We start from the raw sequence: 22,701 nt of genomic DNA on the forward strand, positions 1-22,701 counted from the left end.
GGCACTAGATGCTACCTGCGTTTCCAGCACAACCCCCTCCTTTCCCCGGCAGCCCGCACAGGGAGGGAGTCTGGGAAGATACTCGAAGGGCTCCTAGGAGAACCCGGGTGCTGCAGACAGACGACGGAACCTCCCCACACTCAGAATTCCGGAACACGGTTGACTGTGTGGGGGAGGTTCGGGGCCGACCTCCACGCAGCTGCCTAGTGTCACAGGTGTTCCCTGGCAGGGGGAAGTCCGCTAATTACCTCCCCTGTGCATAGGGATGCACTAGATGCTACCTGCGTTTCCAGCCCAACCCCCGACTTCTCTGGCTGCCCGCAGTATGAGGGACTCGGGGAAGACACTCGAATGGCTCCTAGGAGATCCCGGGTGCTACAGACAGAAGACGTAACCTCCCCACACTCAGAATTCCGGAACACGTCTGACTGTGAGGGGGAGGTTCGGGGTCGACCTTCACGCAGCTGCCTGGTGTCACAGGTGTTCCCTGGCAGGGGGAAGACCGCTAATTACCTCCCCTGTCCATGGGAAGGCACAAGATGCTACCTGCTTTTCCAGCCCAACCCTCGCCTTTCCCCGGCAGCCCACACAGGGAGGGACTGGGGGAAGACACTCGAAGGGCTCCTAGGAGAACCCGGGTGCTGCAGACATAAGACGGAAACTCCCCACACTCAGAATTCCGGAACAATGGTGACTGTGTGGGTGAGGTTTAGGGCCGCCCACCGCGCAGCTTCCTGCTGTCACAGGTGTTCCCTGGCAGGGGGAAGTCCGCTAATTACCTCCCCTGTCCATGGGGAGGCACTAGATGCTACCTGCGTTTCCAGCCCAACCCCCGCCTTTCCCAGGCTTCCGGCACTGGGAGGGACTCGGGGAAGACTCTCAAAGGGCTCCTAGGAGATCCCGGGTGCTGCAGACAAAAGACGGAACCTCCCCACACTCAGAATCCCGGAACACATCTGACTGTGTGGGCGAGGTTCGGGGCCGCCCTCCACGCAGCTGCCTGGTGTCACAGGTGTTCCCTGGCAGGGAGAAGACCGCTAATTTCCTCCCCTGTCCATGGGGAGGCACAAGATGCTACCTGCTTTTCCAGCCCAACCCCCGCCTTTCCCCTGCAGCCCGCACAGGGAGGGACTTTTGGAAGACATTCGAAGGGCTCCTAGGAGAACCCGGGTGCTGCAGACATAAGACGGAACCTCCCCACACTCAGAATTCCGGAACACGGATGACTGTGTGGGGGAGGATCGGGGCCGATCTCCACGCAGCTGCCTTGTGTCACAGGTGTTCCCTGGCAGGTGGAAGTCCGCTAATTACCTCCCCTGTCCATGGGGAGGCACTAGATGCTACCTGCGTTTCCAGCCCAACCCCCGCATTTCTCTGGCTGCCCTCACTGGGAGGGACTCAGGGAAGACTCTCGAAGGGCTCCTAGGAGATCCCGGGTGCTGCAGACAGAAGACGGAACCTCCCCACACTCAGAATTCCGGAACACTGCTGACTGTGTGGGGGAGGTTCGGGGCCGCCCTCCACGCAGCTGCCTGGTATCACAGGTGTTCCCTGGCAGGGGGAATTCCGCTAAATACCTCCCCTGTCCATGGGGAGGCACAAGATGCTACCTGCTTTTCCAGCCCAACCCCCGCATTTCCCCGGCAGCCCGCACAGGGAGGGACTGGGGGAAGACACTCGAAGGGCTCCTAGGAGAACCCGGGTGCTGCAGACATAAGACGGAACCTCCCCACACTCAGAATTCCGGAACACTGGTGACTGTGAGGGTGAGGTTTAGGGCCGCACTCCACGCAGCTTCCTGGTGTCACAGGTGTTCCCTGGCAGGGGGAAGTCCGCGAATTACCTCCCCTGTCCATGGGGAGGCACTAGGTGCTACCTGCGTTTCCAGCCTAACCCCCGCCTTTCCCCGGCAGCCCGCACTGTTAGGGACACGGGGAAGACACTCGAAGGGCTCCTAGGAGATCCCGGGTGCTGCAGACAGAAGACGGAACATCCCCACACTCAGAATTCCGGAACACGTGTGACTGTGTGGGGGAGGTTTAGGGCCGCACCCCACGCAGCTTCCTGGTGTCACAGGTGTTCCCTGGCGGGGGGAAGTCCGCTAATTACCTCCCTTGTCCATGGGGAGGCACTAGATGCTACCTGCGTTTCCAGCCCAACCCCCGCCTTTCCCAGGCTTCCCGCACTGGGAGGGACTCGGAGAAAACTCTCAAAGGGCTCCTAGGGGATCCCGGATGCTGCAGACAAAAGACGGAACCTCCCCACACTCAGAATGCCGGAACACGTCTGACTGTGTGGGAGAGGTTCGGGCCGCCCTCCACGCAGCTGCCTGGTGTCACAGGTGTTCCCTGGCAGGGGAAGACCGCTAATTACCTCCCCTGTCCATGGGGAGGCACAAGATGCTACCTGGTTTTCCAGCCCAACCCCCGCCTTTCCCAGGCAGCCCGCACAGGGAGGGACTGGGGGAAGACACTCGAAGGGCTCCTAGGAGACCCCGGGTGCTGCAGACAGAAGACGGAACCTCCCCACACTCAGAATTCCGGAACATGTGTGACTGTGTGGGTGAGGTTTAGGGCCGCACTCCACGCAGCTTCCTGGTGTCACAGTTGTTCCCTGGCAGGGGGAAGTCCGCTAGTTACCTCCCTTGTCCATGGGGAGGCACTAGATGCTACCTGCTTTTCCAGCCCAGCCCCCGCCTTTCCCTGCAGCCCGCACAGGGAGGGACTGGGGGAAGTCACTCGAAAGGCTCCTAGGAGAACCCGGGTGCTGCAGACAGAAGACGGAACTTCCCCACAATCAGAAATCTGGAACACGGCTGACTGTGTCGGGGAGGTTCGGGGCCGCCCTCCACGCAGCTGCCTGGTGTCACAGGTGTTCCCTGGCAGGGGGAAGTCCGCTAATTACCTCCCTTGTCCATGGGGAGGCACAAGATGCTACCTGCTTTTCCAGCCCAACCTCCGCCATTCCCCGGCAGCCCGCACAGGGAGGGACTGGGGGAAGACACTCGAAGGGCTCCTAGGAGATCCCGGGTGCTGCAGACAGAAGACGGAACCTCCCCACACTCAGAATTCCGGAACACGTGTGACTGTGTGGGTGAGGTTTAGGGCCGCACTCCACGCAGCTTCCTGGTGTCACAGGTGTTCCCTGGCAGGGGGAAGTCCGCTAATTACGTCCCCTGTCCATGGGGAGGCACTAGATGCTACCTGCGTTTCCAGCACAACCCCCTCCTTTCCCCGGCAGCCCGCACAGGGAGGGACTCTGGGAAGACACTCGAAGGGCTCCTAGGAGATCCCGGGTGCTGCAGACAGAAGACGGAACCTCCCCACACTCAGAATTCCGGAACACGTTTGACTGTGTGGGGGAGGTTCGGGGCCGACCTCCACGCAGCTGCCTGGTGTCACAGGTGTTCCCTGGCGGGGGGATGTCCGGTAATTACCTCCCTTGTCCATGGGAGGCACTAGATGCTACCTGCGTTTCCAGCCCAACCCCCGCCTTTCCCAGGCTTCCCGCACTGGGAGGGACTCGGGGAAGTCTCTCAAAAGCCTCCTAGGAGATCCCGGGTGCTGCAGACAAAAGACGGAACCTCCCCACACTCAGAATCCCGGAACACGTCTGACTGTGTGGGAGAGGTTCGGGGCCGCCCTCCCCGCAGCTGCCTGGTGTCACAGGTGTTCCCTGGCAGGGGGAAGACCGCTAATTACCTCCCCTGTCCATGGGGAGGCACAAGATGCTACCTGCTTTTCCAGCCCAACCCCCGGCTTTCCCCGGCAGCCCGCAAAGGGAGGGACTGGGGGAAGACACTCGAAGGGATCCTAGGAGAACCCGGGTGCTGCAGACATAAGACGGAACCTCCCCACACTCAGAATTCCGGAACACGGGTGACTGTGTGGGTGAAGTTTAGGGCCGACCACCACACAGATTCCTGGTGTCACAGGTGTTCCCTGGTAGGGGGAAGATCGCTAATTACCTCCCCTGTCCATGGGGAGGCACTAGATGCTACCTGAGTTTCCAGCCCAACCCCCGCCTTTCCCCGGCAGCCCGCAGTGGGAGGGATTCGGGGAAGACACTCGAAGGGCTCCTAGGAGACCCCGGGTGCTGCAGACAGAAGACGGAACCTCCCCACACTCAGAATTACGGAACACGTGTGACTGTGTGGGTGAAGTTTAGGGCCGCACTCCACGCAGCTTCCTGGTGTCACAGTTGTTCCCTGGCAGGGGGACGTCCGCTAATTACCTCCCTTGTCCATGGGGAGGCACTAGATGCTACCTGCTTTTCCAGCCCAACCCCCGCAGTTCCCCGGCAGCCCGCACAGGGAGGGACTGGGGGAAGACACTCGAAAGGCTCCTAGGAGAACCCGGGTGCTGCAGACAGAAGACGGAACTTCCCCACAATCAGAATTCCGGAACACGGCTGACTGTGTGGGGGAGGTTCGGGGCAGCCCTCCACGCAGCTGCCTGGTGTCACAGGTGTTCCCTGGCAGGGGGAAGTCCGCTAATTACCTCCCTTGTCCATGGGGAGGCACAAGATGCTACCTGCTTTTCCAGCCCAACCTCCGCCATTCCCCGGCAGCCCGCACAGGGAGGGACTGGGGGAAGACACTCGAAGGGCTCCTAGGTGAACCCGGGTGCTGCAGACATAAGACGGAACCTCCCCACACTCAGAATTCCGGAACACGGATGACTGTGTGGGGGAGGTTCGGGGCCGCCCTCCACGCAGCTGCCTTGTGTCACAGGTGTTCCCTGGCAGGTGGAAGTCCGCTAATTACCTCCCCTGTCCATGGGGAGGCTCTAGATGCTACCTGCGATTCCAGCACAACCCCCTCCTTTCCCCGGCAGCCCGCACAGGGATGGACTCTGGGAAGACACTCGAAAGGCTCCTAGGAGATCCCGGGTGCTGCAGACAGAAGACGGAACCTCCCCACACTCAGAATTCCGGAACACGGTTGACTGTGTGGGGGAGGTTCGTGGCCGACCTCCACGCAGCTGCCTGGTGTCAAAGGTGTTCCCTGGCAGGGGGAAGTCCTCTAATTACCTCCCCTGTCCATGGGGATGCACTAGATGCTACCTGCGTTTCCAGCAAAACCCCCGCCTTTCTCTGGCTGCCCGCACTGGGAGGGACTCGGGGAAGCTTCTCGAAGGGCTCCTAGGAGATCCCGGGTGCTGCAGACAGAAGACGGAACCTCCACACACTCAGAATTCCGGAACACGGCTGACTGTGTGGGGGAGGTTCGGGGCCGCCCTCCACGCAGCTGCCTGGTGTCACAGGTGTTCCCTGGCAGGGGGAAGTCCGCTAATTACCTCCCATGTCCATGGGTATGCACTAGATGCTACCTGCGTTTCCAGCACAACCCCCGCCTTTCCCTGGCTGCCCGCACTGGGAGGGATTCAGGGAAGTCTCTCGAAGGGCTCCTAGGTGATCCCGGGTCCTGCAGACATAAGACGGAACCTCCCCACACTCAGAATTCCGGAACACGGGTGACTGTTTGGGTGATTTTTAGGGCCGCCCTCCACACAGCTTCCTGGTGTCACAGGTGTTCCCTGGTATGGGGAAGACCGCTAATTACCTCCCTTGTCCATGGGGAGGCACTAGATGCTACTTGCTTTTCCAGCCCAACCCCCACCGTTCCCCGGCAGCCCGCACAGGGAGGGACTGGGGGAAGACCCTCGAAAGGCTCCTAGGAGAACCCGGGTGCTGCAGACAGAAGACGGAACTTCCCCACAATCAGAATTCCGGAACACGGGTGACTGTGTGGGGGAGGTTCGGGGCCGCCCTCCACGCAGCTTCCTGGTGTCACAGGTGTTCCCTGGCAGGGAGATGTCCGATAATTACCTCCTCTGTCCATGGGGAGGCACTAGATGCTACCTGCGTTTTCAGCCCAACCCCCTCCATTCCTCGGCAGCCCGCACTGGGACGGACTGGGGGAAGACACTCGAAGGGCTCCTAGGAGATCCCGGGTGCTGCAGACAGAAGACGGAACCTCCCCACACTCAGAATTCCGGAACACGTGTGACTGTGTGGGTGAGGTTTAGGGCCGCACTCCACGCAGCTTCCTGGTGTCACAGGTGTTCCCTGGCGGGGGGATGTCCGGTAATTACCTCCCTTGTCCATGGGGAGGCAATAGATGCTACCTGCGTTTCCAGCCCAACCCCCGCCTTTCCCAGGCTTCCCGCACTGGGAGGGACTCGGGGAAGACTCTCAAAGGGCTCCTAGGAGATCCCGGGTGCTGCAGACAAAAGACGGAACCTCCCCACACTCAGAATCCCGGAACACGTCTGACTGTGTGGGAGAGGTTCGGGGCCGCCCTCCACGCAGCTGCCTGGTGTCACAGGTGTTCCCTGGCAGGGGGAAGACCGCTAATTACCTCCCCTGTCCATGGGGAGGCACAAGATGCTACCTGCTTTTCCAGCCCAACCCCCGGCTTTCCCCGGCAGCCCGCACAGGGAGGGACTGGGGGAAGACACTCGAAGGGATCCTAGGAGAACCCGGGTGCTGCAGACATAAGACGGAACCTCCCCACACTCAGAATTCCGGAACACGGGTGACTGTGTGGGTGAAGTTTAGGGCCGACCACCACACAGCTTCCTGGTGTCACAGGTGTTTCCTGGTAGGGGGAAGATCGCTAATTACCTCCCCTGTCCATGGGGAGGCACTAGATGCTACCTCAGTTTCCAGCCCAACCCCCGCCTTTCCCCGGCAGCCCGCAGTGGGAGGGATTCGGGGAAGACACTCGAAGGGCTCCTAGGAGACCCCGGGTGCTGCAGACAGAAAACGGAACCTCCCCACACTCAGAATTACGGAATACGTGTGACTGTGTGGGTGAGGTTTAAGGCCGCACTCCACGCAGCTTCCTGGTGTCACAGTTGTTCCCTGGCAGGGGGACGTCCTCTAATTACCTCCCTTGTCCATGGGGAGGCACTAGATGCTACCTGCTTTTCCAGCCCAACCCCCGCAGTTCCCCGGCAGCCGGCACAGGGAGGGACTGGGGGAAGACACTCGAAAGGCTCCTAGGAGAACCCGGGTGCTGCAGACAGAAGACGGAACTTCCCCACAATCAGAATTCCGGAACACGGCTGACTGTGTGGGGGAGGTTCGGGGCCGCCCTTCACGCAGCTGCCTGGTGTCACAGGTGTTCCCTGGCAGGGGGAAGTCCGCTAATTACCTCCCTTGTCCATGGGGAGGCACAAGATGCTACCTGCTTTTCCAGCCCAACCTCCGCCATTCCCCGGCAGCCCGCACAGGGAGGGACTGGGGGAAGACACTCGAAGGGCTCCTAGGTGAACCCGGGTGCTGCAGACATAAGACGGAACCTCCCCACACTCAGAATTCGGGAACACGGATGACTGTGTGGGGGAGGTTCGGGGCCGCCCTACACGCAGCTGCCTTGTGTCACAGGTGTTCCCTGGCAGGTGGAAGTCCGCTAATTACCTCCCCTGTCCATGGGGAGGCTCCAGATGCTACCTGCGTTTCCAGCACCACCCCCTCCTTTCCCCGGCAGCCCGCACAGGGAGGGACTCTGGGAAGACACTCGAAAGGCTCCTAGGAGATCCCGGGTGCTGCAGACAGAAGACGGAACCTCCCCACACTCAGAATTCCGGAACACGTTTGACTGTGTGGGGGAGGTTCGGGGCCGACCTCCACGCAGCTGCCTGGTGTCAAAGGTGTTCCCTGGCAGGGGGAAGTCCTCTAATTACCTCCCCCGTCCATGGGGATGCACTAGATGCTACCTGCGTTTCCAGCAAAACCCCCGCCTTTCTCTGGCTGCCCGCACTGGGAGGGACTCGGGGAAGATTCTCGAAGGGCTCCTAGGAGATCCCGGGTGCTGCAGACAGAAGACGGAACCTCCACACACTCAGAATTCCGGAACACGGCTGACTGTGTGGGGGAGGTTCGGGGCCGCCCTCCATGCAGCTGCCTGGTGTCACAGGTGTTCCCTGGCAGGGGGAAGTCCGCTAATTACCTCCCATGTCCATGGGTATGCACTAGATGCTACCTGCTTTTCCAGCCCAACCCCCGCGTTTCCCAGGCTTCCCGCACTGGGAGGGACTCGGAGAAGACTCTCAAAGGGCTCCTAGGGGATCCCGGATGCTGCAGACAAAAGACGGAACCTCCCCACACTCAGAATGCCGGAACACGTCTGACTGTGTGGGAGAGGTTCGGGCCGACCTCCACGCAGCTGCCTGGTGTCACAGGTGTTCCCTGGCAGGGGGAAGACCGCTAATTACCTCCCCTGTCCATGGGGAGGCACAAGATGCTACCTGGTATTCCAGCCCAACCCCCGCCTTTCCCAGGCAGCCCGCACAGGGAGGGACTGGGGGAAGACACTCGAAGGGCTCCTAGGAGACCCCGGGTGCTGCAGACAGAAGACGGAACCTCCCCACACTCAGAATTCCGGAACATGTGTGACTGTGTGGGTGAGGTTTAGGGCCGCACTCCACGCAGCTTCCTGGTGTCACAGGTGTTCCCTGGCGGGGGGATGTCCGGTAATTACCTCCCTTGTCCATGGGGAGGCACTAGATGCTACCTGCTTTTCCAGCCCAGCCCCCGCCTTTCCCCAGCAGCCCGCACAGGGAGGGACTGGGGGAAGACACTCGAAAGGCTCCTAGGAGAACCCGGGTGCTGCAGACAGAAGACGGAACTTCCCCACAATCAGAAATCTGGAACACGGCTGACTGTGTCGGGGAGGTTCGGGGCCGCCCTCCACGCAGCTGCCTGGTGTCACAGGTGTTCCCTGGCAGGGGGAAGTCCGCTAATTGCCTCCCTTGTCCATGGGGAGGCACTAGATGCTACCTGCGTTTCCAGCCTAACCCCCGCCTTTCCCCGGCAGCCTGCACTGGTAGGGTCTCGGGGAAGACACTCGAAGGGCTCCTAGGAGATCCCGGGTGCTGCAGACAGAAGACGGAACCTCCCCACACTCAGAATTCCGGAACACGGGTGACTGTGTGGGTGAGGTTTAGGGCCGCACTCCACGCAGCTTCCTGGTGTCACAGGTGTTCCCTGGCGGGGGGATGTCCGGTAATTACCTCCCTTGTCCATGGGAGGCACTAGATGCTACCTGCGTTTCCAGCCCAACCCCCGCCTTTCCCAGGCTTCCCGCACTGGGAGGGACTCGGGGAAGACTCTCAAAAGGCTCCTAGGAGATCCCGGGTGCTGAAGACAAAAGACGGAACCTCCCCACACTCAGAATCCCGGAACACGTCTGACTGTGTGGGAGAGGTTCGGGGCCGCCCTCCACGCAGCTGCCTGGTGTCACAGGTGTTCCCTGGCAGGGGGAAGACCGCTAATTACCTCACCTGTCCATGGGGAGGCACAAGATGCTACCTGCTTTTCCAGCCCAACCCCCGGCTTTCCCCGGCAGCCCGCACAGGGAGGGACTGGGGGAAGACACTCGAAGGGATCCTAGGAGAACCCGGGTGCTGCAGACAGAAGACGGAACCTCCCCACACTCAGAATTCCGGAACACGGGTGACTGTGAGGGTGAAGTTTAGGGCCGACCACCACACAGATTCCTGGTGTCACAGGTGTTCCCTGGTAGGGGGAAGATCGCTAATTACCTCCCCTGTCCATGGGGAGGCACTAGATGCTACCTGAGTTTCCAGCCCAACCCCCGCCTTTCCCCGGCAGCCCGCAGTGGGAGGGATTCGGGGAAGACACTCGAAAGGCTCCTAGGAGAACCCGGGTGCTGCAGACAGAAGACGGAACTTCCCCACAATCAGAATTCCGGAACACGGCTGACTGTGTGGGGGAGGTTCGGGGCCGCCCTCCACGCAGCTGCCTGGTGTCACAGGTGTTCCCTGGCAGGGGGAAGTCCGCTAATTACCTCCCTTGTCCATGGGGAGGCACAAGATGCTACCTGCTTTTCCAGCCCAACCTCCGCCATTCCCCGGCAGCCCGCACAGGGAGGGACTGGGGGAAGACACTCGAAGGGCTCCTAGGTGAACCCGGGTGCTGCAGACATAAGACGGAACCTCCCCACACTCAGAATTCCGGAACACGGATGACTGTGTGGGGGAGGTTCGGGGCCGCCCTCCACGCAGCTGCCTTGTGTCACAGGTGTTCCCTGGCAGGTGGAAGTCCGCTAATTACCTCCCCTGTCCATGGGGAGGCTCTAGATGCTACCTGCGTTTCCAGCACAACCCCCTCCTTTCCCCGGCAGCCCGCACAGGGATGGACTCTGGGAAGACACTCGAAAGGCTCCTAGGAGATCCCGGGTGCTGCAGACAGAAGACGGAACCTCCCCACACTCAGAATTCCGGAACACGGTTGACTGTGTGTGGAAGGTTCGGGGCCGACCTCCACGCAGCTGCCTGGTGTCAAAGGTGTTCCCTGGCAGGGGGAAGTCCTCTAATTACCTCCCCTGTCCATGGGGATGCACTAGATGCTACCTGCGTTTCCAGCAAAACCCCCGCCTTTCTCTGGCTGCCCGCACTGGGAGGGACTCGGGGAAGATTCTCGAAGGGCTCCTAGGAGATCCCGGGTGCTGCAGACAGAAGACGGAACCTCCACACACTCAGAATTCCGGAACACGGCTGACTGTGTGGGGGAGGTTCGGGGCCGCCCTCCACGCAGCTGCCTGGTGTCACAGGTGTTCCCTGGCAGGGGGAAGTCCGCTAATTACCTCCCATGTCCATGGGTATGCACTAGATGCTACCTGCGTTTCCAGCCCAACCCCCGCCTTTCCCTGGCTGCCCGCACTGGGAGGGATTCAGGGAAGTCTCTCGAAGGGCTCCTAGGTGATCCCGGGTGCTGCAGACATAAGACGGAACCTCCCCACACTCAGAATTCCGGAACACGGGTGACTGTGTGGGTGAGGTTTAGGGCCCCCCTCCACACAGCTTCCTGGTGTCACAGGTGTTCCCTGGTATGGGGAAGACCGCTAATTACCTCCCTTGTCCATGGGGAGGCACTAGATGCTACTTGCTTTTCCAGCCCAACCCCCACCGTTCCCCGGCAGCCCGCACAGGGAGGGACTGGGGGAAGACCCTCGAAAGGCTCCTAGGAGAACCCGGGTGCTGCAGACAGAAGACGGAACTTCCCCACAATCAGAATTCCAGAACACGGGTGACTGTGTGGGGGAGGTTCGGGGCCGCCCTCCACGCAGCTGCCTGGTGTCACAGGTGTTCCCTGGCAGGGAGATGTCCGCTAATTACCTCCTCTGTCCATGGGGAGGCACTAGATGCTACCTGAGTTTTCAGCCCAACCCCCTCCATTCCTCGGCAGCCCGCACTGGGACGGACTGGGGGAAGACACTCGAAGGGCTCCTAGGAGATCCCGGGTGCTGCAGACAGAAGACGGAACCTCCCCACACTCAGAATTCCGGAACACGTGTGACTGTGTGGGTGAGGTTTAGGGCCGCACTCCACGCAGCTTCCTGGTGTCACAGGTGTTCCCTGGCGGGGGGATGTCCGGTAATTACCTCCCTTGTCCATGGGGAGGCAATAGGTGCTACCTGCTTTTCCAGCCCAACCTCCGCCATTCCCCGGCAGCCCGCACAGGGAGGGACTGGGGGAAGACACTCGAAGGGCTCCTAGGTGAACCCGGGTGCTGCAGACATAAGACGGAACCTCCCCACACTCAGAATTACGGAACACGTGTGACTGTGTGGGTGAGGTTTAAGGCCGCCCTCCACGCAGCTGCCTTGTGTCACAGGTGTTCCCTGGCAGGTGGAAGTCCGCTAATTACCTCCCCTGTCCATGGGGAGGCTCTAGATGCTACCTGCGTTTCCAGCACAACCCCCTCCTTTCCCCGGCAGCCCACACAGGGAGGGATTCTGGGAAGACACTCGAAAGGCTCCTAGGAGATCCCGGGTGCTGCAGACAGAAGACGGAACCTCCCCACACTCAGAATTCCGGAACACGTTTGACTGTGTGGGGTAGGTTCGGGGCCGACCTCCACGCAGCTGCCTGGTGTCAAAGGTGTTCCCTGGCAGGGGGAAGTCCTCTAATTACCTCCCCTGTCCATGGGGATGCACTAGATGCTACCTGCGTTTCCAGCAAAACCCCCGCCTTTCTCTGGCTGCCCGCACTGGGAGGGACTCGGGGAAGATTCTCGAAATGCTCCGAGGAGATCCCGGGTGCTGCAGACAGAAGACGGAACCTCCACACACTCAGAATTCCGGAACACGGCTGACTGTGTGGGGGAGGTTCGGGGCCGCCCTCCACGCAGCTGCCTGGTGTCACAGGTGTTCCCTGGCAGGGGGAAGTCCGCTAATTACCTCCCATGTCCATGGGTATGCACTAGATGCTACCTGCGTTTCCAGCCCAACCCCCACCGTTCCCCGGCAGCCCGCACAGGGAGGGACTGGGGGAAGACCCTCGAAAGGCTCCTAGGAGAACCCGGGTGCTGCAGACAGAAGACGGAACTTCCCCACAATCAGAATTCCGGAACACGGGTGACTGTGTGGGGGAGGTTCGGGGCCGCCCTCCACGCAGCTTCCTGGTGTCACAGGTGTTCCCTGGCAGGGAGATGTCCGATAATTACCTCCTCTGTCCATGGGGAGGCACTAGATGCTACCTGCGTTTTCAGCCCAACCCCCTCCATTCCTCGGCAGCCCGCACTGGGACGGACTGGGGGAAGACACTCGAAGGGCTCCTAGGAGATCCCGGGTGCTGCAGACAGAAGACGGAACCTCCCCACACTCAGAATTCCGGAACACGTGTGACTGTGTGGGTGAGGTTTAGGGCCGCACTCCACGCAGCTTCCTGGTGTCACAGGTGTTCCCTGGCGGGGGGATGTCCGGTAATTACCTCCCTTGTCCATGGGGAGGCAATAGATGCTACCTGCGTTTCCAGCCCAACCCCCGCCTTTCCCAGGCTTCCCGCACTGGGAGGGACTCGGGAAGACTCTCAAAGGGCTCCTAGGAGATCCCGGGTGCTGCAGACAAAAGACGGAACCTCCCCACACTCAGAATCCCGGAACACGTCTGACTGTGTGGGAGAGGTTCGGGGCCGCCCTCCACGCAGCTGCCTGGTGTCACAGGTGTTCCCTGGCAGGGGGAAGACCGCTAATTACCTCCCCTGTCCATGGGGAGGCACAAGATGCTACCTGCTTTTCCAGCCCAACCCCCGGCTTTCCCCGGCAGCCCGCACAGGGAGGGACTGGGGGAAGACACTCGAAGGGATCCTAGGAGAACCCGGGTGCTGCAGACATAAGACGGAACCTCCCCACACTCAGAATTCCGGAACACGGGTGACTGTGTGGGTGAAGTTTAGGGCCGACCACCACACAGCTTCCTGGTGTCACAGGTGTTTCCTGGTAGGGGGAAGATCGCTAATTACCTCCCCTGTCCATGGGGAGGCACTAGATGCTACCTCAGTTTCCAGCCCAACCCCCGCCTTTCCCCGGCAGCCCGCAGTGGGAGGGATTCGGGGAAGACACTCGAAGGGCTCCTAGGAGACCCCGGGTGCTGCAGACAGAAAACGGAACCTCCCCACACTCAGAATTACGGAATACGTGTGACTGTGTGGGTGAGGTTTAAGGCCGCACTCCACGCAGCTTCCTGGTGTCACAGTTGTTCCCTGGCAGGGGGACGTCCTCTAATTACCTCCCTTGTCCATGGGGAGGCACTAGATGCTACCTGCTTTTCCAGCCCAACCCCCGCAGTTCCCCGGCAGCCGGCACAGGGAGGGACTGGGGGAAGACACTCGAAAGGCTCCTAGTAGAACCCGGGTGCTGCAGACAGAAGACGGAACTTCCCCACAATCAGAATTCCGGAACACGGCTGACTGTGTGGGGGAGGTTCGGGGCCGCCCTTCACGCAGCTGCCTGGTGTCACAGGTGTTCCCTGGCAGGGGGAAGTCCGCTAATTACCTCCCTTGTCCATGGGGAGGCACAAGATGCTACCTGCTTTTCCAGCCCAACCTCCGCCATTCCCCGGCAGCCCGCACAGGGAGGGACTGGGGGAAGACACTCGAAGGGCTCCTAGGTGAACCCGGGTGCTGCAGACATAAGACGGAACCTCCCCACACTCAGAATTCGGGAACACGGATGACTGTGTGGGGGAGGTTCGGGGCCGCCCTACACGCAGCTGCCTTGTGTCACAGGTGTTCCCTGGCAGGTGGAAGTCCGCTAATTACCTCCCCTGTCCATGGGGAGGCTCTAGATGCTACCTGCGTTTCCAGCACCACCCCCTCCTTTCCCCGGCAGCCCGCACAGGGAGGGACTCTGGGAAGACACTCGAAAGGCTCCTAGGAGATCCCGGGTGCTGCAGACAGAAGACGGAACCTCCCCACACTCAGAATTCCGGAACACGTTTGACTGTGTGGGGGAGGTTCGGGGCCGACCTCCACGCAGCTGCCTGGTGTCAAAGGTGTTCCCTGGCAGGGGGAAGTCCTCTAATTACCTCCCCCGTCCATGGGGATGCACTAGATGCTACCTGCGTTTCCAGCAAAACCCCCGCCTTTCTCTGGCTGCCCGCACTGGGAGGGACTCGGGGAAGATTCTCGAAGGGCTCCTAGGAGATCCCGGGTGCTGCAGACAGAAGACGGAACCTCCACACACTCAGAATTCCGGAACACGGCTGACTGTGTGGGGGAGGTTCGGGGCCGCCCTCCATGCAGCTGCCTGGTGTCACAGGTGTTCCCTGGCAGGGGGAAGTCCGCTAATTACCTCCCATGTCCATGGGTATGCACTAGATGCTACCTGCTTTTCCAGCCCAACCCCCGCGTTTCCCAGGCTTCCCGCACTGGGAGGGACTCGGAGAAGACTCTCAAAGGGCTCCTAGGGGATCCCGGATGCTGCAGACAAAAGACGGAACCTCCCCACACTCAGAATGCCGGAACACGTCTGACTGTGTGGGAGAGGTTCGGGCCGACCTCCACGCAGCTGCCTGGTGTCACAGGTGTTCCCTGGCAGGGGGAAGACCGCTAATTACCTCCCCTGTCCATGGGGAGGCACAAGATGCTACCTGGTATTCCAGCCCAACCCCCGCCTTTCCCAGGCAGCCCGCACAGGGAGGGACTGGGGGAAGACACTCGAAGGGCTCCTAGGAGACCCCGGGTGCTGCAGACAGAAGACGGAACCTCCCCACACTCAGAATTCCGGAACATGTGTGACTGTGTGGGTGAGGTTTAGGGCCGCACTCCACGCAGCTTCCTGGTGTCACAGTTGTTCCCTGGCAGGGGGAAGTCCGCTAATTACCTCCCTTGTCCATGGGGAGGCACTAGATGCTACCTGCTTTTCCAGCCCAGCCCCCGCCTTTCCCCAGCAGCCCGCACAGGGAGGGACTGGGGGAAGACACTCGAAAGGCTCCTAGGAGAACCCGGGTGCTGCAGACAGAAGACGGAACTTCCCCACAATCAGAAATCTGGAACACGGCTGACTGTGTCGGGGAGGTTCGGGGCCGCCCTCCACGCAGCTGCCTGGTGTCACAGGTGTTCCCTGGCAGGGGGAAGTCCGCTAATTGCCTCCCTTGTCCATGGGGAGGCACTAGATGCTACCTGCGTTTCCAGCCTAACCCCCGCCTTTCCCCGGCAGCCTGCACTGGTAGGGTCTCGGGGAAGACACTCGAAGGGCTCCTAGGAGATCCCGGGTGCTGCAGACAGAAGACGGAACCTCCCCACACTCAGAATTCCGGAACACGGGTGACTGTGTGGGTGAGGTTTAGGGCCGCACTCCACGCAGCTTCCTGGTGTCACAGGTGTTCCCTGGCGGGGGGATGTCCGGTAATTACCTCCCTTGTCCATGGGAGGCACTAGATGCTACCTGCGTTTCCAGCCCAACCCCCGCCTTTCCCAGGCTTCCCGCACTGGGAGGGACTCGGGGAAGACTCTCAAAAGGCTCCTAGGAGATCCCGGGTGCTGAAGACAAAAGACGGAACCTCCCCACACTCAGAATCCCGGAACACGTCTGACTGTGTGGGAGAGGTTCGGGGCCGCCCTCCACGCAGCTGCCTGGTGTCACAGGTGTTCCCTGGCAGGGGGAAGACCGCTAATTACCTCACCTGTCCATGGGGAGGCACAAGATGCTACCTGCTTTTCCAGCCCAACCCCCGGCTTTCCCCGGCAGCCCGCACAGGGAGGGACTGGGGGAAGACACTCGAAGGGATCCTAGGAGAACCCGGGTGCTGCAGACAGAAGACGGAACCTCCCCACACTCAGAATTCCGGAACACGGGTGACTGTGAGGGTGAAGTTTAGGGCCGACCACCACACAGATTCCTGGTGTCACAGGTGTTCCCTGGTAGGGGGAAGATCGCTAATTACCTCCCCTGTCCATGGGGAGGCACTAGATGCTACCTGAGTTTCCAGCCCAACCCCCGCCTTTCCCCGGCAGCCCGCAGTGGGAGGGATTCGGGGAAGACACTCGAAAGGCTCCTAGGAGAACCCGGGTGCTGCAGACAGAAGACGGAACTTCCCCACAATCAGAATTCCGGAACACGGCTGACTGTGTGGGGGAGGTTCGGGGCCGCCCTCCACGCAGCTGCCTGGTGTCACAGGTGTTCCCTGGCAGGGGGAAGTCCGCTAATTACCTCCCTTGTCCATGGGGAGGCACAAGATGCTACCTGCTTTTCCAGCCCAACCTCCGCCATTCCCCGGCAGCCCGCACAGGGAGGGACTGGGGGAAGACACTCGAAGGGCTCCTAGGTGAACCCGGGTGCTGCAGACATAAGACGGAACCTCCCCACACTCAGAATTCCGGAACACGGATGACTGTGTGGGGGAGGTTCGGGGCCGCCCTCCACGCAGCTGCCTTGTGTCACAGGTGTTCCCTGGCAGGTGGAAGTCCGCTAATTACCTCCCCTGTCCATGGGGAGGCTCTAGATGCTACCTGCGTTTCCAGCACAACCCCCTCCTTTCCCCGGCAGCCCGCACAGGGATGGACTCTGGGAAGACACTCGAAAGGCTCCTAGGAGATCCCGGGTGCTGCAGACAGAAGACGGAACCTCCCCACACTCAGAATTCCGGAACACGGTTGACTGTGTGTGGAAGGTTCGGGGCCGACCTCCACGCAGCTGCCTGGTGTCAAAGGTGTTCCCTGGCAGGGGGAAGTCCTCTAATTACCTCCCCTGTCCATGGGGATGCACTAGATGCTACCTGCGTTTCCAGCAAAACCCCCGCCTTTCTCTGGCTGCCCGCACTGGGAGGGACTCGGGGAAGATTCTCGAAGGGCTCCTAGGAGATCCCGGGTGCTGCAGACAGAAGACGGAACCTCCACACACTCAGAATTCCGGAACACGGCTGACTGTGTGGGGGAGGTTCGGGGCCGCCCTCCACGCAGCTGCCTGGTGTCACAGGTGTTCCCTGGCAGGGGGAAGTCCGCTAATTACCTCCCATGTCCATGGGTATGCACTAGATGCTACCTGCGTTTCCAGCCCAACCCCCGCCTTTCCCTGGCTGCCCGCACTGGGAGGGATTCAGGGAAGTCTCTCGAAGGGCTCCTAGGTGATCCCGGGTGCTGCAGACATAAGACGGAACCTCCCCACACTCAGAATTCCGGAACACGGGTGACTGTGTGGGTGAGGTTTAGGGCCCCCCTCCACACAGCTTCCTGGTGTCACAGGTGTTCCCTGGTATGGGGAAGACCGCTAATTACCTCCCTTGTCCATGGGGAGGCACTAGATGCTACTTGCTTTTCCAGCCCAACCCCCACCGTTCCCCGGCAGCCCGCACAGGGAGGGACTGGGGGAAGACCCTCGAAAGGCTCCTAGGAGAACCCGGGTGCTGCAGACAGAAGACGGAACTTCCCCACAATCAGAATTCCAGAACACGGGTGACTGTGTGGGGGAGGTTCGGGGCCGCCCTCCACGCAGCTGCCTGGTGTCACAGGTGTTCCCTGGCAGGGAGATGTCCGCTAATTACCTCCTCTGTCCATGGGGAGGCACTAGATGCTACCTGAGTTTTCAGCCCAACCCCCTCCATTCCTCGGCAGCCCGCACTGGGACGGACTGGGGGAAGACACTCGAAGGGCTCCTAGGAGATCCCGGGTGCTGCAGACAGAAGACGGAACCTCCCCACACTCAGAATTCCGGAACACGTGTGACTGTGTGGGTGAGGTTTAGGGCCGCACTCCACGCAGCTTCCTGGTGTCACAGGTGTTCCCTGGCGGGGGGATGTCCGGTAATTACCTCCCTTGTCCATGGGGAGGCAATAGGTGCTACCTGCTTTTCCAGCCCAACCTCCGCCATTCCCCGGCAGCCCGCACAGGGAGGGACTGGGGGAAGACACTCGAAGGGCTCCTAGGTGAACCCGGGTGCTGCAGACATAAGACGGAACCTCCCCACACTCAGAATTACGGAACACGTGTGACTGTGTGGGTGAGGTTTAAGGCCGCCCTCCACGCAGCTGCCTTGTGTCACAGGTGTTCCCTGGCAGGTGGAAGTCCGCTAATTACCTCCCCTGTCCATGGGGAGGCTCTAGATGCTACCTGCGTTTCCAGCACAACCCCCTCCTTTCCCCGGCAGCCCACACAGGGAGGGATTCTGGGAAGACACTCGAAAGGCTCCTAGGAGATCCCGGGTGCTGCAGACAGAAGACGGAACCTCCCCACACTCAGAATTCCGGAACACGTTTGACTGTGTGGGGTAGGTTCGGGGCCGACCTCCACGCAGCTGCCTGGTGTCAAAGGTGTTCCCTGGCAGGGGGAAGTCCTCTAATTACCTCCCCTGTCCATGGGGATGCACTAGATGCTACCTGCGTTTCCAGCAAAACCCCCGCCTTTCTCTGGCTGCCCGCACTGGGAGGGACTCGGGGAAGATTCTCGAAATGCTCCGAGGAGATCCCGGGTGCTGCAGACAGAAGACGGAACCTCCACACACTCAGAATTCCGGAACACGGCTGACTGTGTGGGGGAGGTTCGGGGCCGCCCTCCACGCAGCTGCCTGGTGTCACAGGTGTTCCCTGGCAGGGGGAAGTCCGCTAATTACCTCCCATGTCCATGGGTATGCACTAGATGCTACCTGCGTTTCCAGCCCAACCCCCGCCTTTCCCTGGCTGCCCGCACTGGGAGGGATTCGGGGAAGACTCTCGAAGGGCTCCTAGGAGATCCCGGTTGCTGCAGACAAAAGACGGAACCTCCCCACACTCAGAATACCGGAACACGGGTGACTGTGTGGGTGAGGTTTAGGGCCGCCCTCCACACAGCTTCCTGGTGTCACAGGTGTTCCCTGGTATGGGGAAGACCGCTAATTACCTCCCTTGTCCATGGGGAGGCACTAGATGCTACTTGCTTTTCCAGCCCAACCCCCGCCGTTCCCCGGCAGCCCGCACAGGGAGGGACTGGGGGAAGACCCTCGAAAGGCTCCTAAGAGAACCCGGGTGCTGCAGACAGAAGACGGAACTTCCCCACAATCAGTATTCCGGAACACGGCTGTCTGTGTGGGGGAGGTTCGGGGCCGCCCTCCACGCAGCTGCCTGGTGTCACAGGTGTTCCCTGGCAAGGAGATGTCCGCTAATTACCTCCTCTGTCCATGGGGAGGCACTAGATGCTACCTGCTTTTCCAGCCCAACTCCCGCGTTTCCCCGGCAGCCCGCACAGGGAGGGACTGGGGGAAGACACTCGAAGGGCTCCTAGGTGATCCCGGGTGCTTCAGACAAAAGACGGATCCTCCCCACACTCAGAATCCCGGAACACGGCTGACTGTGTTGGAGAGGTTCGGGATCGACCTCCACGCAGCTGCCTGGTGTCACAGTTGTTCCCTGGCAGGGGGACGTCCTCTAATTACCTCCCTTGTCCATGGGGAGGCACTAGATGCTACCTGCTTTTCCAGCCCAACCCCCGCAGTTCCCCGGCAGCCGGCACAGGGAGGGACTGGGGGAAGACACTCGAAAGGCTCCTAGGAGAACCCGGGTGCTGCAGACAGAAGACGGAACTTCCCCACAATCAGAATTCCGGAACACGGCTGACTGTGTGGGGGAGGTTCGGGGCCGCCCTTCACGCAGCTGCCTGGTGTCACAGGTGTTCCCTGGCAGGGGGAAGTCCGCTAATTACCTCCCTTGTCCATGGGGAGGCACAAGATGCTACCTGCTTTTCCAGCCCAACCTCCGCCATTCCCCGGCAGCCCGCACAGGGAGGGACTTGGGGAAGACACTCGAAGGGCTCCTAGGTGAACCCGGGTGCTGCAGACATAAGACGGAACCTCCCCACACTCAGAATTCGGGAACACGGATGACTGTGTGGGGGAGGTTCGGGGCCGCCCTACACGCAGCTGCCTTGTGTCACAGGTGTTCCCTGGCAGGTGGAAGTCCGCTAATTACCTCCCCTGTCCATGGGGAGGCTCTAGATGCTACCTGCGTTTCCAGCACCACCCCCTCCTTTCCCCGGCAGCCCGCACAGGGAGGGACTCTGGGAAGACACTCGAAAGGCTCCTAGGAGATCCCGGGTGCTGCAGACAGAAGACGGAACCTCCCCACACTCAGAATTCCGGAACACGTTTGACTGTGTGGGGGAGGTTCGGGGCCGACCTCCACGCAGCTGCCTGGTGTCAAAGGTGTTCCCTGGCAGGGGGAAGTCCTCTAATTACCTCCCCCGTCCATGGGGATGCACTAGATGCTACCTGCGTTTCCAGCAAAACCCCCGCCTTTCTCTGGCTGCCCGCACTGGGAGGGACTCGGGGAAGATTCTCGAAGGGCTCCTAGGAGATCCCGGGTGCTGCAGACAGAAGACGGAACCTCCACACACTCAGAATTCCGGAACACGGCTGACTGTGTGGGGGAGGTTCGGGGCCGCCCTCCATGCAGCTGCCTGGTGTCACAGGTGTTCCCTGGCAGGGGGAAGTCCGCTAATTACCTCCCATGTCCATGGGTATGCACTAGATGCTACCTGCTTTTCCAGCCCAACCCCCGCGTTTCCCAGGCTTCCCGCACTGGGAGGGACTCGGAGAAGACTCTCAAAGGGCTCCTAGGGGATCCCGGATGCTGCAGACAAAAGACGGAACCTCCCCACACTCAGAATGCCGGAACACGTCTGACTGTGTGGGAGAGGTTCGGGCCGACCTCCACGCAGCTGCCTGGTGTCACAGGTGTTCCCTGGCAGGGGGAAGACCGCTAATTACCTCCCCTGTCCATGGGGAGGCACAAGATGCTACCTGGTATTCCAGCCCAACCCCCGCCTTTCCCAGGCAGCCCGCACAGGGAGGGACTGGGGGAAGACACTCGAAGGGCTCCTAGGAGACCCCGGGTGCTGCAGACAGAAGACGGAACCTCCCCACACTCAGAATTCCGGAACATGTGTGACTGTGTGGGTGAGGTTTAGGGCCGCACTCCACGCAGCTTCCTGGTGTCACAGTTGTTCCCTGGCAGGGGGAAGTCCGCTAATTACCTCCCTTGTCCATGGGGAGGCACTAGATGCTACCTGCTTTTCCAGCCCAGCCCCCGCCTTTCCCCAGCAGCCCGCACAGGGAGGGACTGGGGGAAGACACTCGAAAGGCTCCTAGGAGAACCCGGGTGCTGCAGACAGAAGACGGAACTTCCCCACAATCAGAAATCTGGAACACGGCTGACTGTGTCGGGGAGGTTCGGGGCCGCCCTCCACGCAGCTGCCTGGTGTCACAGGTGTTCCCTGGCAGGGGGAAGTCCGCTAATTGCCTCCCTTGTCCATGGGGAGGCACAAGATGCTACCTGCTTTTCCAGCCCAACCTCCGCCATTCCCCGGCAGCCCGCACAGGGAGGGACTGGGGGAAGACACTCGAAGGGCTCCTAGGAGATCCCGGGTGCTGCAGACAGAAGACGGAACCTCCCCACACTCAGAATTCCGGAACACGTGTGACTGTGTTGGTGAGGTTTAGGGCCGCACTCCACGCAGCTTCCTGGTGTCACAGGTGTTCCCTGGCAGGGGGAAGTCCGCTAATTACCTCCCCTGTCCATGGGGAGGCACTAGATGCTACCTGCGTTTCCAGCACAACCCCCTCCTTTCCCCGGCAGCCCGCACAGGGAGGGACTCTGGGAAGACACTCGAAGGGCTCCTAGGAGATCCCGGGTGCTGCAGACAGAAGACGGAACCTCCCCACACTCAGAATTCCGGAACACGGTTGACTGTGTGGGGGAGGTTCGGGGCCGACCTCCACGCAGCTGCCTGGTGTCACAGGTGTTCCCTGGCAGGGGGAAGTCCGCTAATTACCTCCCCTGTCCATGGGGAGGCACTAGATGCTACCTGCGTTTCCAGCCCAACCCCCGCATTTCTCTGGCTGCCCGCACTGGGAGGGACTCAGGGAAGACACTCGAATGGCTCCTAGGAGATCCCGGGTGCTGCAGACAGAAGACGGATCCTCCCCACACTCAGAATTCCGGAACACGACTGACTGTGTGGGGGAGGTTCGGGGCCGCACTCCACGCAGCTGCCTGGTGTCACAGGTGTTCCCTGGCAGGGGGAAGTCCGCTAATTACCTCCCCTGTCCATGGGGAGGCACAAGATGTTACCTGCTTTTCCAGCCCAACCCCCGCCGTTCCCCGGCAGCCCGCACAGGGAGGGACTGGGGGAAGACACTCGAAGGGCTCCTAGGAGAACCCGGGTGCTGCAGACATAAGACGGAACCTCCCCACACTCAGAATTCCGGAACACTGGTGACTGTGTGGGGGAGGTTCGGGGCCGCCCTCCACGCAGCTTCCTGGTGTCACAGGTGTTTCCTGGCAGGGGGAAGTCCGCTAATTACCTCCCCTGTCCATGGGGAGGCACTAGATGGTACCTGCGTTTCCAGCCTAACCCCCGCCTTTCCCCGGCAGCCTGCACTGGTAGGGTCTCGGGGAAGACACTCGAAGGGCTCCTAGGAGAT

Source organism: Camelus bactrianus, chromosome 32 (assembly GCF_048773025.1).
Source record: "Camelus bactrianus isolate YW-2024 breed Bactrian camel chromosome 32, ASM4877302v1, whole genome shotgun sequence".
NCBI lineage: Eukaryota > Metazoa > Chordata > Mammalia > Artiodactyla > Camelidae > Camelus > Camelus bactrianus.